This window comes from Uranotaenia lowii, chromosome 1, assembly GCF_029784155.1.
Source record: "Uranotaenia lowii strain MFRU-FL chromosome 1, ASM2978415v1, whole genome shotgun sequence".
Taxonomy (NCBI): domain Eukaryota; kingdom Metazoa; phylum Arthropoda; class Insecta; order Diptera; family Culicidae; genus Uranotaenia; species Uranotaenia lowii.
In genome coordinates this window covers 20,059,088-20,072,236 of record NC_073691.1, presented here as the reverse complement: position 1 = coordinate 20,072,236, position 13,149 = coordinate 20,059,088, and positions in this window count along the sequence as shown.

Sequence of the window (13,149 nt, the reverse complement as noted above, 5' to 3'; positions counted from 1 at the left end):
CTCGATTTTATTTTCGGGGAATGTAGCGGAGAATTTTATGAATTGGGAAAATTTATTGGTCTTTTTCGGGAGATGCGCATGCAGAGGAAATCGACGATGAATTGAGTCGAAACCTGTCTGTGTACCTATCTACATTTATTTGATATTTATCAATCGTTTGTTGATAGATAGAAGAAATGAGGCAAGGGGAAAATTTTCTGGGGTTTATTTACCATGTTTGATTGAGCCTTTGTTTTGATTCGGATTGACTATCAAAATTTATTCACTTGCTTCTAAAATCTCTGATAATTTTTTTCCCAAATTATTGCATTTCGATGCTATAGAATTCAAGAATTAAATTGGCAAAATATTATTTACGACACATTAGTGACAATTTCAGTTATTTTGATTCAATTTTTATATCACTGTTTTAAATTGTTGATCTCACTCCGGTTTGATTTTTCTGTTAATTAATCAGTGAGTTCCACTGATTACGTGATTAATTTTATCGCCTTATTTAAAAATAAAATAGAATAATAGTAGTATTCGGCAACACTGAAGATAAATAAAATAAAACAAATTTGTATGGCAACGTTTGTTATTTTGGCAACACTGGCAAAACAAACAAAAAAGTCAGTCATTGATCTATTCTTGTGAGTGAAAGACAAGTCTGAGTGAATCTCTGAATTGAGATTCACAACAATCGTAAAATCACGACAATGCACAGTGGTTTAAAACTCGAAAAACGTGATCATGGGCTTTTTGATGCCTTAGATGTCAAAATAGCTTAATGACATGTTCTACAATGTTTCATTATTTTTAATTGCGCATATTTTATCATTATTATTTTTCTGATCGATTCACCTAAAAGTGAGATATTTTTTTTATTTTTTGAATTTGTCATCCAATCAAAATGATGTGTTCAGAAAACTTGTAGACAATACAATTTTAAAAACCTTTGTAAAAAACTTTGAAGCTCTATCTCTCAAAACAACAGATTTATAAACATTTTTCTAAAAACTAACCTCAAAAAACGAAATTTTCGTTTAACTTTTTTCAAAGCAACTTTCGAGTCTTACTTTATATGAGAGAGTTGTAACAATTGTAAAAGTGCACAACTTTATTGAAGGTGTCAAGTTTCTATCTTGACGTTAAATGGTACTTTTTGTGTAGTAACGTTTTAAAATTGCATATTTTCATTGATCCATATCTCTAAAAGTTGCAAACTTATGGAAACAAAATTATATGCATTTGAAAGGCACATTCTTGAGCTTTAATGAACATATAATTTCATTCGTATGTATCAGGTTTTACTACTAAAATCATTTATCTGAAAGATGGTAGTTTTGAAGTTTTTGTTAAGCCAGCCTGGCAAACTCTTGCTTTTAAGCAAAAGGAAGGATGAAATCTTTTTTTTTCTATTCCCACCGTTGACAAGTGAAGACGACAGTTCTTAATTTGTTAAGATTGAAGAGTTGGCCCTGTCTAGAAGCGTTAGTACTAGCTTAGCTAGCTTAGCTTGTTTGACTACTCATATCCACCTTTAATCATTGAACTCGAAATGCTTAATTTACAGTTTTTAATTTTAAATCGATTTTAGAGGAATGAAGTATTTTTAACATTTGATTTCAAACTATACATTTCGAATTCGATGATCGCTGGCGTGGCTAAGCAGAACAAGTTCCACGTCGCCAATGGTTACTACTCCGTGATTAATCGAGGCCCTCAATTTTGCACAAAGTCCAAAAGAATGGTGCTTGGGATTAGCAGCCATTCTCATTGTACAAAATTGATGCTCTCCCTTTTTTATATGATTTATCTGATTAATAACGGCGCCGGCCACGTCCTAGTAGTCAATGGGGAAAAGGGAAGGATTGTTAGTTAGATACTCTTTAAGTTCAACTAGCCACCTCTCACTCCTGCATACTCCAAAAACATTTTTTTGAAATAGTCAGAACCAGAGATAAGCTAGTATCATCATCTATGGAAACCGTCTATACGTCTGCGAATCCATATTCAAGTATCCAAGGAAGGAGTTGTGTTAGTTGGTGAAAGGTAGAGATCAGGATTCATTTTGGTAAATGGTGCGATCATGATTTTCCTACACCCTGTCTAGAAGCGTTAGTTCTATTATAGTAAGTAAATCATTTATCTGAAAGACCTGATGGCAATTGTGTGAATGGATAAAACGGACACTTCGATATTCGACACGAGCGTGCACGCCAGTCAGTCAGTCAGTCGGCGAGCGAGCGAGCCAACCGAGTAGTGCGTGCGATTCCCGTGGCTGTAAGTGATTCGGTGGGCCACCAGTGCTTCTTCCGGGCTTCAGAGCTTCGGACAGGTCTGCACATTTGGCGACCGTGGCAGGTAATTTTTAAGAAGCTTATAAAAAAATGAGAAATTCGAAAAAAAAAGCGAACCGAAAAAGAACAACAAATGCGATTCACGATGAAATAGTTTTCATCAAACGAGGTTGAAAACCAAACAGTTTATTATTTACCTATTGCAAAAACGGGAAAAATGAGTAGGTTGATTACCTAACATTTCAAAACTTGTTTAAGAAAAAGCAACACTGTTGGAAGATTTTCGGAAGCTATTTCGATCAAGGGGAAGAAAGGCAACGTTCCATCCGGGAATAATGCCGAAACTGGACTGGAAGAAAATCACAATTCTGATTAAATTTCAAGTCCGTTGAGAAGAGAGCTTGGAAAAAAATGTTATGTTAAGCGAGTCGCAAGGGCAGCTTTATTATGTTCACAATTTCAAGCGAGTTGAGAGGACAGCTTGAAATTGGAAGGCATGATGAGAGAACAGCCTGAACATATTGACGTTAGTTTCAAGCGAGTTGAGAGGACAGCTTGAAACTGAAAGGCGAGTTGAGAGGACAGCCTAAAGAAGTCGATTAAAATTTCAAGCGAGTTGAGAGGACTGCTTGAAATAGGAAGGCGTGTTTAGAGGACAGCCTGAGCGTTTTGGTAACAATTTCAAACGAGTTGAGAGGACAGCTTGAAATTGGATGGCGAGTTGAAAGGACCGCCATTTCATATTGACGAGAATTTTAAGCGAGTTGAGAGGACAGCTTGAAACTGAATGGCGAGTTGAGAGGACAGCCTGAATAAATCTATTAAAATTTCAAGCGAGTTGAGAGGACAGCTTGAAATTGAATGGCGAGTTGAGAGGACAGCCTGAACAAATCGATAAAAATTTTAAGCGAGTTGAGAGGACAGCTTAACATTGAAAGGCGAGTTGAGAGGACAGCCTGAAGAAATCGATTGAAATGGAGAGAAAGAACAGCTTGGGATTTGAAACGCGAATTGAGAGGACAGGCTTTAAGTATTATTAGAAATTTTGAGTGTGTTACAAGTATAGGTAGAAATTAAAAGGCGAGTGGATAGGGCAGCCTAAACGTATTGATAAAAATCAATTCAAGCGTGTTGAGAGGACAGCTGGAAATTGAAAGGCATGTGGAAAAGACGATACAAGTATTGCATCTCATTGGAAACTATGCGAGTAGGAATGACAGCTTAAGATAAGAACGAATTTTAAAACGTATCGATAGTATAGAGGGCTTTATATTAAAATATTTCTTTAAAATTTCAGTCGATTTGAATGAACAAAGAAGTGATAAAGCAGATAGGAAAATACAATACTTAGCGAGTCGAGATAACGGATCGAGTAAATACGTTAAGCATTCTTGAATTGAAATAACAGCAAGGTCACGGCTTAAAGCTTGAGGTAGAATAAAATTTGCAATAAAATTGAATACAAAATAGTGAGAACATATTTATTGGACTGCTTGAAATTGAAAGACGAGGTAAGAAGGTCTCTTGAAAAAAGGAGTCAAGCTAACTGTTTGGTTGAACACAGTAGAGGGGATACACTGGACAGCTTGCAGGAAATGTATAAAACAGTTCCTTTACTGATATTTGAATTGATCGATGAACACGTCCTGGGAACGAACCAATTGATGTTAGAAATTGCACCTTGCATCGAAGTAAGATTTTCCGATGATTATCTTGCAAAGTGAGTAAGTAAATTACCTTAAGCTATCGTATTGCAACCTGAATAGAATTTAAAAGTCTGTCAACATAGTAATAAATGATGTCAGGTCTTTCGTTGGTTTTTTTTTACCTCTCATAAAGATTTTGGAATGTGAATCTGTTAAATGTTTGAGAGAGTTCTCTAAAGAAATTGCGAGAGTGTTGAGATAAGATAACCTATTGTGCATAATCACTCATAATGCAGCTCAACATTCAAATACCTTGCTTACATACACTCTGTCAATTCCTTGAGTTAGCGATCTTGAATAAAATTTGGAAAAAAACATTTAAAATGTATGAGATAGTATTTTTTTTAAATATTTTCAATCATATTTTTTTAGGATAGGAGGGGGATGTGTGAATGGATAAAACGGACACTTCGATATTCGACACGAGCGTGCACGCCAGTCAGTCAGTCAGTCGGCGAGCGAGCGAGCCAACCGAGTAGTGCGTGCGATTCCCGTGGCTGTAAGTGATTCGGTGGGCCACCAGTGCTTCTTCCGGGCTTCAGAGCTCCGGACAGGTCTGCACAGCAATACAGCAAGGCGTTTTTTTCAAGAATCTGAAAAATCTGCAGAAATCAATGGTACTCATAGAGTACGATTTGTTTTTTCTGTACTAACTTTTAATATTTAAGGTATAGATTTGGAAGTCATCCAACGATGCGGTGCTATTCTGCTAGTTTTGGCTTCTGGCCAGAAAATAAATGTGGAAAAATTCGATAAGTTTTCTAAGGAAACGGCCATGAAACTAGTCAATTTGTATCCGTGGTTTTACATATATACCCGCAGTAGTTCACAAAATTTTATTTCATGGGGCCCAAATCGCGATACACTTTTTAATACCCTTTGGGCAATTATCCGAAGTCGCTCAAGAGTCTAGGAATAAGGATATTTGAAATTATAGAGAACATCACACTCGAAAATTTTCAAGGCAAGCAACAAACATCGACCTTATGCATCGGATGCTCGAATCTCGGATCCTCTTATAACGAGCCTAAGAAAATCTAAACCAAGACCACATTTTTCTTTTGTTGCCGATGCAAAAAAAAAAGCTTGATTTAAAACAATCAGAAGAAGAAGATCATGAATATTAATTTTAATATTTCATTCTAATTTACTCTCTTACACAACTATTCAACCAAAAATAAAACTTTATAAATAAAGAAAAAACTTTAAAGATAGCCATGAAAATTAAAGGTTACAAAATCATGCATCTATGCCACTTTCGTGTTAAAAGGGCAACATTTTTTAAATATGTGTGTTGATAAAATACGCAAAATGCCCATTATTTCGAAACTACCTTCTTTCAGATAAATGATTAACTAACTATAATGGAACTAACGCTTCTAGACAGGGCCAACTCTTCAATCTTAACAAATTAAGAACTATCGTCTTCACTTGTCAACGGTGGGAATAGAAAAAAAAGAAGATTTCATCCTTCCTTTTGCTTAAAAGCAAGAGTTTGCCAGGCTGGCTTAACAAAAACTTCAAAACTACCATCTTTCAGATAAATGATTTTAGTAGTAAAACCTGACACATACAAATGAAATTATATGTTCATTAAAGCTCAAGAATGTGCCTTTCAAATGCATATAATTTTGTTTCCATAAGTTTGCAACTTTTAGAGATATGGATCAATGAAAATATGCAATTTTAAAACGTAATTACACAAAAAGTACCATTTAACGTCAAGATAGAAACTTGACACCTTCAATGAAGTTGTGCACTTTTACAATTGTTACAACTCTCTCATATAAAGTAAGACTCGAAAGTTGCTTTGAAAAAAGTTAAACGAAAATTTCGTTTTTTGAGGTTAGTTTTTAGAAAAATGTTTATAAATTTATATAAATTGTTTTGAGAGATAGAGCTTCAAAGTCTTTTACAAAGTTTTTTAAAATTGTATTGTCTACAAGTTTTCTGAACACATCATTTTGATTGGATGACAAATTCAAAAAATAAAAAAAATATCTCACTTTTAGGTGAATCGATCAGAAAAATAATAATGACAAAATATGCGCAATTAAAAATAATGAAACATTGTAGAACATGTCATTAAGCTATTTTGACATCTAAGGCATCAAAAAGCCCATGATCACGTTTTTCGAGTTTTAAACCACTGTGCAATGGCGTGGTTGGCAGAATAGGGACAGAGAGCGCAGATTATCAAGGCTGCTGCTACGAACAAAATTGTTTCTGTTTGGGCCACTGGAAAAAAGACGAAATGGCTTAGGAAGCGCAGATTTTTAAGACTGTTGCGACTGACTGTTTGTTATGAAGGCGAAATGGCTTTAGAAACGCAGATTTTTAGAACTGTTGCGGCTGATTGTTTGCTATGATTTGGCCGGCGGAAAAAGACGGAATTGGCTTAGGAAGCGCAGATTTTTAAGACCGTTGCTGCTGATTGTTTACTTTGATTAGGCCTTCCGGTGGAAAAAAATGAAATTGGCTTAGAGAGTGCAGATTTTAAGGCTGCTTTTGCTAATTGTTTGTTTTGATTTGGTTTCTGGTGGAAAAAGACAGAATTGGCTTATGAAGCGCAAATTTTCAAGGCTGCTGCTCTTGATTTTTTATTTTGATTTAGATTTTTAAGGCTACTGCTGCTGATTGTTTGTTTTGAAGCCTTCTGGTTGGGAGGCTGTTTCTCAAGCCTAGTCCACACTCGGCAACTTGAGGTGTGGGGGATAGAATAACACGAGAGTGTTAAAATCCCAGAAAAACAAAAAACAAAAAAAGGCAACTTGAGGTGCAATTTGGGTTGATGAGACTTGTTTATGTTTACATTATGGTTGCCGAAAATCTCCCATACTTGTCGGGAGACTTGAGGTATGCATCACTGGCCCTTACAACCCGAACTGCGATGCAGTTCAATTAGAGAAAGAAGAAGAAGAGGTATGCATCTCTTTGTCTAGTTCAAAACGGAAACATAAACAAGTCTCAGCAACCGAAATCGCAGTTCAAGTTGACGAGTGTGGACTAGGCTTAAGAATACTTCGAATTATTCCGGCTCAAACAGAGTGACAAGAAAAGCACAGTTTGAGAAAGCTGTTGCTAAGAATGTTTTCGGATTGTTCCGGCTCTGGTAAACAAAAGCAGAGCGACAGGAAAAGCACAAATTGGGAAGGCTTTTGTGAAGAATATTTTCGGATTGGATGAAGAATATGCATAAAATAAGATTTGAAAAGTTTTTGCAGAGAATGGAAGGTAGAATAGAGATGAGGGATATTTGAGATATAAAATTTTGTATTTTAGAAAAACAAAAGTCTGTAAATTAAAGATTCTATTGAGAATAGAGATGAGAAATGACATTTTTGTCATTTATTTTGTTTTTTTTTAATATAAGTAATTTTCGCCTCGTTTGGTATTTCATACATTTTATTCTTTTAGCTACGTTGTGTCTGTTTGATTTTTTGTTCCTCTTCTATTTATTCCTAAATTTTCTGGAATTCAAACCGTTTGTAACATGTTTATTTGAAACGGTTCATACCTTTAGGCTTTGAGGAGCCATCTTTCGCTCATTGTCGCAAGTCTCTGCATATAACAATAACATTCGTAGCTCGTAGTCCATTTCGATTTTTCTCAACAAACTGAAGTCTCGATCTGCTGTAACTTTTTCTGTAAAATTTTTTCTAGGCAGAGCTCTCAAGCGACTGAAACACCACTGAAAGAATAGTATAGTATTTCCATCAATAATCTAATTATATTAAATCATATGCAGTGACATTGCTGCTCGATTGTTTTTCCAGTTATGCTGCTGCTCCCCTCTTTCGTCTCACTGGAAGCAGAGGGGGTACCAAATATTCATAGATCTATTTATCGTACCCAAATACCTTTCCAAGCCAAATTTGGTTTCATATGCTTGAATAGTTTTCAAGTTATGCAATAAAATTGGGCTAAAGACCCCCCCTTCTTCCTGTATCTTCGTTGGTCGGAGGGAGGGGTCTGAGATAATCATACAACCATTTCTCGCATTCCCCTACCCTCCCAAATCAAATGTGGTTCCATTAGCTAGATTAGTTCTACAGTTATATAAAAAATTGTATGGTAGGCCCCCTCTCCCCTTCCCATCTCCCCACTAGAAGGAGGGAGGGATACCAAACTATCATACACTCCCGTGCCAAATTTGGTTCCATTTGCATGATCAGTTCTCGAGTTATGAAAACTTATTACATTTATTTGAGAGACCCCCTCCCCCTTCCAGGCATAGGGAGGGGTCCCAAACCATGACAGAAACCTTCCCCTGCCTTCAATACTCTCATCTGCCAAGTTTCACGCAAATCGGTTCAGTAGTTTTCGAGTCTATAGGGAACAGACAGACATACAGAAAGACAGACAGACAGACAGACAGAAATCCATTTTTATATATTTAGATAAATCATACCATTATAGTTAAATCTATAATATTTATAGTTGATTACATAAGGTCAATCAGCAGTATATAGCTGAATCTCTTTTATTTATAATTGAATGTGAAAAAATCAACTGCACTTTGATAATTGATATAAATAGCTGAAATAATTGGAACAACTGTCGTCTTTTTCTCCTTGGCGTTTTATCGAGCAAAAATATCAACCTGCATTTCCCTTTCAGATTACCATTGGAAGTCGCTGTTCGCTGTTATATTTAGTTGCTCATAAATTGTTGTTTCCAAGCCGCTAACTAACCAAAAGTTTTTGCGGTTTTGTCATTTCCGACCTGCGGAAGTCTCAATCCGCTGTGATAATCCAGTAAAAAATTGCAATAAAACGTTAGCCTGTAATCACTACATCAAAATGCGGATATTTTAATGAAAAGTACGACAGTAAGCTAAATGCTTAAAAATAGCAAGAATTTGCGCTTAAAAAAGCCTGGATTTTGAGTTGTAATCGTATCATGGAAAGCAGCTATGTCGATGCCAATTCGGCATCTTTATGATCTTGTTTATTTTTCGAATAATTTCCTTCCTTTAAGTCTTCCACAAACCTCATGCACTTTTGAACAGTGCTGCGCAGGGACGACAACTCGTGCGAAATGCTAAGAGCATTTACATCAATTAAATATAATTCTCCGAATATCCGGTTTTATTGGTTTTGCCACAGGACCGGGCTTTGTATCCCTTCGTTATTCCACAACAAAAGGACACGATGCTATACAGCAGTCAAAATTTCGCGACCACGACCAACCCATTCCATGGAAAAATCAGTTCCTCCGCAATCAATACATATAGACTTCTACGCGCTGATAATGCCATGCCTGCCGCCATTAGGACAATTTGTCACGGTTGATACGGTTTGGCGATTTCGGGATCCTTTTCTCTTTTGCAGTCGCGCGCTTCCCTTCTCATCGGAACAAATCCAGAGCCACTTCAGAGCCGGCACGCTTCTTGCATTTGTCACAGTGACGCATTTCCGCCTGTTTGAACTAGGATTGTGAAGGAGGTTTATTTTTGTGTTACTTGTTTTGGTGTGTTGACAGAAGAGAAGAATTTTAAACTAAATGTTGTGCAAATCGATAAACACTAAAATAATAAAAAAAATCATCCATAGTCTGAAAGTAAACATTCCAGCTCGTAAATCAGACTGTTTACAAAGAAAACGAAACGCTCATTTAGAGAAAAAGGGATCACAATTCAAGCCGGAAGAGCGGAAATTTCTCTCAACTGATCCAAAACGAAACTTTCCGAGGGCAAAGAAACGCAAAATTTACATTCCATTCTTCCGTCCAAACGACATGGCAATAGTGTAGTCGAACATATTACGAGCTTGTTAACATCCGACCGATCCTAAAAAAACTCTCTCAATTCCCATAAGTTTTTATGGCTTGCTTCTTACCAGTGTATCTAAATACGCAACATCTCCCCTAAACTGTTTATTCGATTTCGCTTTATTTCGGAATTGCTTTTTTTTGTCAACCAAAGCGTCTGGCGTACCAATCATATAGACACAATCGCAAACCCCGGGACCGGAAATATTATCCGAAACTGCACGTTTTCCGGCCATAGTGGCGGAAATCGTCTGTTGCCAATCGTTTGCGGACGTCGTCGCCGGCACAAATTGTGCAAACTTGGCATAAAGCATTAAATCTTTCTATTGGATTGGATGTCTATCTATTTGAATAGAGTAAGTATTTGTTGATATGAAATAGCTCCGGACGAACGCACGGCAAATTGCGTGATTTCAGGGTGGTGATATTGTGTATGGAAAACACTTCCGGTCCTAATGTTGCGTGAAAAGAAACTCGGAGTCCGAAGAAACCGTGTGTTGAGATTCTGTCTCTACTTAAAAAGCACAAGAATTTGATTGAGAAAAATGTTAATAATCACAAATTCGAACGTTTGAGTTCATTTTATCAACAAAAACAAGTTGATTAGAAGTAGGCCCTGAAAATTTATCGAGAAGGCGGATAAACAGTTCAGAATATGGTTTCAAAATGAATAAAAAAAATCATGATGACAAAAATGACAAAACTTACAAAAATTTCAGAAATTAAAAATAACAACAATTACACAAATATCAAAAATGACAAATCGTACAAAAATAACAAAAATGACAAAAAATACAAAAATTGAAAAATTATAATAATAACAAAAATAACAAAAATATCAAAAATAACAAAACTTACAAAAATAGCAAAAATTACTAAAATCACAAAAAAAAACAAAAATAACAAAATGACAAAAATATCAAAATTTATAAAAATTACAAAACATTACAAAAATTACAAAAAAAAACAAAAATTAATAAGATGACAAAAATAACCAAAAATTACCAATTACAAAATGTAATTACTAAAAATACAAGAATAACGAAATTAAAAATTACAATAATAACAAAAATTACAAAAATGAAAAATTTACAAAAATGACAAAAATGAAAAAAATGACAAAAATTATAAAAATTGTAAAAATTACAAAAATTACGAAAATAACAAGAATTTCAAAAATAACTAAAATTACCAAAGTTACAAAAATTACAAAAATTATAAAAATTACAAAAATTACAAAAATTACAAAAATTACAAAAATTACAAAAATTACAAAAATTACAAAAATTACAAAAATTACAAAAATTACAAAAATTACAAAACTTACAAAAATTACAAAAATTACAAAAATTAAAAAATTACAAAAATTACAAAAAATTACAAAAATTACAAAAATTACAAAAATTACAAAAATTACAAAAATTAAAAAAATTACAAAAGTTACAAAAATGACAAAAATTACAAAAATTACAAAAATGACAAAAATTACAAAAAGTACAAAAATTACAAAAATTACAAAAAATTACAAAAATAACAAAAATAACAAAATTGACAAAAAATACAAAAATTAAAAAAAAAAAAACAAATATTACAAAAATGACAAATATAACAAAAATGACGAAAATTACAGAAAATACAAAAATTGCAATAATAAAGAAAATAATAAGAATACAAAAATTGGCAAAAATTACGAAAATGACAAAAACGATAAAAATGACAAAAATGACAAAAATGACAAAAATGACAAAAATGACAAAAATGATAAAAATGACAAAAATGATAAAATGATAAAGAAATGACAAAAATGACAAATATGACAAAAATGACAAAACTTACAAAAATGACAAAAATGACAAAAATGACCAAAATGAAAAAAATGACAAATATGACAAATTTAACAAAACTGACAATAATGACAAAAACGACAAAAATGACAAAAATGACAAAAATGACAAAAATGACAAAAATGACAAAAATGACAAAAATGACAAAAATGACAAAAATGACAAAAATGACAAAAATGACAAAAATGACAAAAATGACAAAAATGACAAAAATGACAAAAATGACAAAAATGACAAAAATGACAAAAATGACAAAAATGACAAAAATGACAAAAATGACAAAAATGACAAAAATGACAAAAATGACAAAAATGACAAAAATGACAAAAATGACAAAAATGACAAAAATGACAAAAATGACTAAAATGACAAAAATGACAAAAATGACAAAAATGACAAAAATGACAAAAATGACAAAAATGACAAAAATGACAAAAATGACAAAAATGACAAAAATGACAAAAATGACAAAAATGACAAAAATGACAAAAATGACAAAAATGACAAAAATGACAAAAATGACAAAAATGACAAAAATGACAAAAATGACAAAAATGACAAAAATGACAAAAATGACAAAAATGACAAAAATGACAAAAATGACAAAAATGACAAAAATGACAAAAATGACAAAAATGACAAAATGACAAAAATGATAAAAATGACAAAAACGATAAAAATGACAGAAATGACAAAAATTGACAAAAATGATAAAAATGACAAAACTTACAAAATTGACAAAAATGACAAAAATTACAAAAATTACAAAAATTACAAAAATTACAAAAATGACAAAAATGACAAAAATTGCAAAAATTACAAAAATTACAAAATGACAAAAATTACAAAAGTTACAAAAAAAACAGAAATTCATTTTTGATTTAATTTTTTCTTTTTGGTCAATTTTGTTAATTTTGTCAATTTTGTCAATTTTGTCAATTTTGTCAATTTTGTCAATTTTGTCAATTTTGTCAATTTTGTCAATTTTGTCAATTTTGTCAATTTTGTCAATTTTGTCAATTTTGTCAATTTTGTCAATTTTGTCAATTTTGTCAATTTTGTCAATTTTGTCAATTTTGTCAATTTTGTCAATTTTGTCAATTTTGTCAATTTTGTCAATTTTGTCAATTTTGTCAATTTTGTCAATTTTGTCAATTTTGTCAATTTTGTCAATTTTGTCAATTTTGTCAATTTTGTCAATTTTGTCAATTTTGTCAATTTTGTCAATTTTGTCAATTTTGTCAATTTTGTCAATTTTGTCAATTTTGTCAATTTTGTCAATTTTGTCAATTTTGTCAATTTTGTCAATTTTGTCAATTTTGTCAATTTTGTCAATTTTGTCAATTTTGTCAATTTTGTCAATTTTGTCAATTTTGTCAATTTTGTCAATTTTGTCAATTTTGTCAATTTTGTCAATTTTGTCAATTTTGTCAATTTTGTCAATTTTGTCAATTTTGTCAATTTTGTCAATTTTGTCAATTTTGTCAATTTTGTCAATTTTGTCAATTTTGTCAATTTTGTCAATTTGGTCAATTTTGTCAATTT